Raw genomic sequence first — 6,000 nt, 5'->3', positions numbered from 1 at the left:
ACACTTATATTTCAGGCCTAAGTATAAGAGCCTTAGCAACACTATCTATGGATATCAACTTGCCGTCCCTGCTTCCCACGAGAGTTACACCAGGCCATCAAAGACAGGACCAAGAGTTGCTGGCTCACAGACAGAAGGGACTAGATGAGAGCCTCACAAATGCCGATATTTGCGAGACTCACCTGGAAAGCATGTGGACCCACAGACTCTGTGCCCCTGTCCGGGATCCTGATACAGCAGGTGGGGGAGGTGGGGCCTAAGAGGGCATGTCTAACAGGCTTCCAGGTGACGCGGATGCTCCCTATCGGGGGCCCACACCTGGAGCGGCAGCCTTCTAGGGAGCATCCGGCAGGACGCAATGCCGACTCACTGGGAGAACAGGCTCATGTGAGAATGGACGGGAGCTGGCTGTCTAGAAAACACTTCCAGAAATAAAGTTAAGTGTAGATGATCCCAGCTGCCTCGCGAGATGTTGCCGCTCTCTTGTGGAGACCTGTATTCAGTGAAATGTACTCCGTTCACCTGTCATAAAAGGCATCAGCCAAATGAAATGGTATTTCGATATTATAAACGATCACCTCTGTGCTAGGCATCAAGGGCACATAAGACATGCTCCCACCTCGAGGGGCTTCACCCAAGGTGTCCTCACTAAGGTCCATGCATTGTTGGGACAGGGTCCCCAAAGGAGGCGGTCACGAGCCAAGTCTGGAAGGACGGGAGGGATTATTTATAACTTCCCCAGAGCGTGCGGGGTTTACGTATGCTACGGACCAGACCACTGGGGGCACACCGAGTTCGCGTCAGCGCGGGACAGGAAGCAGACAGCAGCATGTCCGCCAGGTTCTCTCGCACCTTAAGGGATGGGGCAGGTGGCCTGTGACAGCCCTCTCTGTGTTACTGCCAAAACGAGACAGCCTTTCCGATCTGACGACACGCGCGGACAGACAGACCGCTTACGTCCAAGACTTCATCTTTGGTCTGAAACTCTGACACCAGGACGTTTCCCCAGTCGGACACTCTGGTGAGTGAGATGAACACTCTGCCGGAGATGAGCTGGTGGATGTTAGCGGGGAGGTATCTCTCCATTTGTTCACGGAGGATCTGGCTCGGGTTGAAGGACGGATGGAGGACGCCCATGCTGTGGCTCATGGCGCGCCGGAAATATCCACCGCTAAACTTTACTAACGTATCTGCAGGGGTGGAGGACAAAGACAAAAGGATGTGCCAACCCTGGAGACCAGACGCCAGACGGCAGCGGAGCTGCCAAGTCCTCTCTGGGCCCGTTTCCCCACAACGCGGCCCTTGAAAGGGCAGCGCGTCCGGACTGAGATGCGTAAAAGGCACACAGGATTCCGAAGGCTTAGTAGGTCAAAAAAAAAAAAACAACAAAAAAAAGTAAAATGTCTCCATAATGTTTCACGTTGATTAGATGGTACACTGATACTATTTTGGCTATATTGGGATAAATGAAATAAATGTCACTTGCATCTTTTACTTTTCTCCATGTGGCTACTAGGAAATGTAAAATGACAAATGTGGCTTGCACTGTGTTTCTATTGGCCGGCGCTGCTCTGGGCCCTGGGCTTGGGAACGAGCCTCTGGAGGCCCAGGGGAGCTCTCCTCACTGCCATCGTCCACAAGGCCAGGAGCCGGGCACCCCACGGCATCAGTGCTGTGGCATGGATGGGCCCAACACTGGCACTGAGCGCAGGCTGGGGTGGTAGCCGGAACCCTGCCTCTGCCTCTTGCTAGCTGAATGACCTCAAGTCACCTCACTGCCTAAGTCTCAGATGTGTGTTTTGAAGGTGGGGCAGTATTTCCCAGCCTTTTGGAGAAAGAGGATTAGATCCACTATAACTTGTAAGGTGTGGACCCAGAGGAGGCGTCTAATAACTGGACTTAACCTTTAACGTCTGCCACCAGAATTTCCAGAGTGTCTAGTGGGCAAGGGGCACGTTCATGCTCCATCCGACCTCACTCGCTGGCCTGGCTCCCTCCGGCCAACCAGCACTGCCCTGGCAGGCAAGACTGCCCGTCCCAGCCCAAGATCCGGCCAGTCCTAATGAGAGAGAAGAGGAGGCATCGAGGAGGCATCTGAAAAATGCAAAGGAAAGGGCTCGCAGAAATGACCGACTCAGCCAGTTAAGGTCCATTCCTGACCGCCCTCTCCCCGCCACCTCAAGGACTCTCCGGCTCACGTCTGTCGATTCGTGGCTTGCCAACCAACTAACGTTCCTCCTTATCTCTGTAGCTGTGTAGGAATCACAAGACTGTATGAAACTGCTTGTTCGGTTACAATCGGGGCTCAGCCTTTGGATAGGAATCCGCTGAGCAGGTGCCGGCATCAATAAGTGTCGCTTCCTGCTTATTGCCTCAGCGTTCCGTCTCTCTGTTCGAGAATCCTCTAACAGTGCTGACAATGCCAAGGTCGCAAGACGGATGACCTGTAAGACCAGTGGTCTGAAAATTCCTCCCCCCTTGCAGCCCCCCACTCGAAGCTCCCCCTCCCCATCTCGAGTCATGAGGCACACGTGAAACCTCAGACAGAGGAATCACGCGCCCCTTGCACGGACGCTGCTGAGGTGTATAGACTATAACACATCTAACTAGAGCCGGCTCATGCATGGGGCTGTTTACTCCACGCACTCCACGGGCCCATCAACTCTCCTTCCTCTGACAAAGTCGTCTGAGTGTCCAATTTCTTCCATTGGGGTGTCGCTTCCTGCAACACTAACTCCTAGGAGGCAGAAGGCCAGACACGCGCCAGTCTGTCCCGACCCACCTCTGCCCTCCACTCAGCTGCCGTGGCCCCACTGAGCCCAGCAGAGGGGCCAATGCACCCACACCTGGCAGGTCTCCTTCCAAGTCAGCCCCAGCAAAGATGCCTTCTCAGGGGCTCTGCAACAGTCCCGGCACCTCAGAAATGCTCCTTGGCGGTCCCCACGCAAGACAGGAGGTCGAAGCAAGAACCAGGGAGCAGCTCCTGTGCAAAAACCTCAGGCTCCCTCTCCAGGGCCTCGCTGGGTAAGAACCGGCTCTTGCCAATTAGGAACCTCCTCTACCCTGGAGTCAGCGCCCTTCAGACCCCGGGATCAGAGCATCTGAATCTGGTCCCAATTATACATTCGACCATGTGGGTAACTGCAGGTCACCCCTGGGTGCAAGAGTTGGTTTTCATCACTGCTAAAAGCCCAACATGTACAGACTGGCCATATAGCCAGTAGAACCCTCACTGAGGTCACATTTCCTGCCCTTTGCTGAAGAGGGATTTTTTACTCAAATGGCTAATCCTATAATCAGCTCTTTGTTCTGCTTCTGTAGATATGCTTGCCACATAGGGCAGTGTGACATCAAAATTAACTGAAGACTCATTCTCCCTTTTGCTTGTTCTTTCCGTCTACTTAACAGATGTATTGCCTCAGTTCTCCTCTGAAAATCACATGCTTTGTAACTCTTGTTAATTGCCTAATCCATAGCAACTCCTGTACCTTGTAACTTTGTAACTGCCTGAGAACAAATTAACCAATCCACCCATGCCAACTGGTCAGATGTAACTGCGCAGGTAAGCCCTATAAAAGCAAAGTTGCATCTGAGCTATGGGCTCAGATCTTCAGAGCACCTGCTCTCCTGGGACCACTGGTGTAATAAACCTGAGTTCTCCCACTCTCCTGAGTGGTGCTTAGTTTCTCACTGGTCTGATTTTGCAACATTTCTACAACATCGCTTCTGTCCCCCTGGATGGAGAGGGCAGTCAGAATGGCCTCTCCAATCCTCGCCTCCCAGTCAGCCCAGGGTCTGCCCACCTATCCAATCCAGTGGCCGGCCATGGATTCCTGGTCACTAGCAGCGGTCACTACCTCCCTGTTGGCCGTGTCCAACACAGCAGTTCCGGGTAGAGCAGAGATAAGTCATTAAGACATCCCAGAGAAACGGGGCTGATAAGGTGCATTACCTTCCCTTCTGGGGACCGTCCGGTGCCAACAGCCCCACACTCACTTGCTCCCAGCCCTGCCCCCTGCCTCAGAGCCCCAGGCCCAGGATCCTGCACCCCAGTAGTTCAGGCCAGCTGGACACATGCACTGCATCCTCCCCTCCCACCTGCACCCACGTGGACAGAGGTTGATTAGGACAAGACTCAAATGGGCAAGATCTCGTTTCCAGTGGCACTGAGTGGGGTGTGGAGAGGCTGAGGTTGAGATGAGGGTTGTCCAGGGATCTACTCCAGCCTCCTGGAAGGGTCCGAAACACCAGAAAAAGAGAGAACTTTGGTACAGCCTGATATGCATGCGCGCGCGCACACACACACACACACACACACACACACACACTTCTGCAACCTCTTGACTCCAAACCAGCAAGTCTGCCCAGGAGGACTCTGAAGAGTCGCCCTCTGCAGAACACTGGACCCAATCCCGACCCTCACCTGCACCGCCCCCTCCCACCACCCCCCACACCGCCGAGGGCCAGACGGCACCGGCACCGGCACCGGCACCGAGGGTGCCCGTGCAGTGGGGAGGTGATGGTGTTTGCTGCAGTCCCTCGCTGCAGTCCCTCAAGTCCCCAGAAGGAAGAAGGCGCCCGCCCTGGGGCACAGGCCAAAGCCCCCCTCCTCGTCTGACCCAGGGCAAATCAGCCCTTCCCTTCGGCAGCTCAGCTCGCCCAGCGCGCCTTCTGAGCAGGTGGCAGAAACCGCAGGGACCGGCTCCGCCCGCCGCCTGCTGCGCTGCGCTCGCTCCTGCCTGCATGACTCGCCTCTCGGTCCCGGGACGGGGGCTTCCTTCAAGCCTGGGCGCCAGAGGAGCGTTAGGATGGTGGGCCGACCCCCGGGGCGCGGCCCTCGCGGCGGGGCGAGAGGGCGCAGCGCAGGAGGCATCTGCCTGCAGAGGCTGCCGAGACGTACCCTGCGGCGTCCGTGTCCAAACTCGGCCCCTTAGGGGACGCCCGCGCACCAGTCCGCCACCACCTACCCCCGCTCCCAGCAAGTACGCACTCAATGGGACCCCGCCGAGCAAGAAGACGCTTTGTATCGAGCCGCAGGAGCTGCCGAAGAAGTGGCGCGCGCCGCTTAAGAGGTGCGGGGCGCGCTCGCTCATGCAGTCGATCGCCCCCAGGTAGTAGGGGAACAGGAAGCCGCAGCCCGAGAAGGACAGGCTCCAGCTGCGCTCTGGGTCGCACATGGCGGCGGCGGCGGGGCGCGGGCGCGCGGTCTGAGGTCCGCGGTCTGCTCCGCCAGCCGCCAGGCCGCCACCCGGGCCGTCCCCGCGTGACGTCAGCGCGGCCGGCCCCGCCCCCTCGGGCCGCGCCGGGGAGCGCGCGCGCGAACCGCGTAGCGGAGCAGGGCTGGAGGGGGACCCGGGAGGGTCTGCCCGAGGGCGGGAAGCGTCACCCTTCACTCCAAATGACGCGGACGTGCCAGGGAGACACAGCTCCCTTTTCTGTTCCTTTCATCCTGTAAGTCGGAAAAAGTGGCGGTTGCTCGCTTAGGTCTCCAATATGCATGTGACAGACACTTCAGCGTTTCCCTTTTCACACAGGGACAACAAGCCTTAAGCAAGCACCGGGATCTGACTAGAATATGATGCCTTTGCTTTGACTTCCTGTAGTTTTGGGCATGATGTCTTCAGTTTAGGGCGAGCAGTAGAGATTTGTATTTAGTGACGCCACAGGAAGTTTCCACTGTGAACGAAGGGTGCAGGGTGTGGGGGGGGGCAGTGCAGGAAGTGGAAGTTGGAGAGGCTCAGGCCTAGATGATTCCTGGTACCCTTGGGGTGTGCCTAAGATGCCCTTTGACCTATGTGTCCCACGCTGCACAGAGCATGTCCCCCGCAGCCCTGCAGGCAGGGGAGGCACCTGCCCAGAGTTACAGGGCCAGCAAGCGCATCTCCTGGGCCAGCCTCCCGCCTGCCAGATAGATGGAGGCGCCCCCAGCAGAGTGCAGGGTACGGGCTCGGGAATCAGGGCTCCCCCTCTCTGCGCCTCCACGTCTTCAGCTGTGAAATC

The sequence above is a fragment of the Rousettus aegyptiacus genome, unplaced genomic scaffold, assembly GCF_014176215.1.
Source record: "Rousettus aegyptiacus isolate mRouAeg1 unplaced genomic scaffold, mRouAeg1.p scaffold_m13_p_2, whole genome shotgun sequence".
Lineage (NCBI taxonomy): Eukaryota > Metazoa > Chordata > Mammalia > Chiroptera > Pteropodidae > Rousettus > Rousettus aegyptiacus.
The sequence above is the reverse complement of the archived record's forward strand: the minus strand, read 5'-3'. Positions refer to the sequence as shown.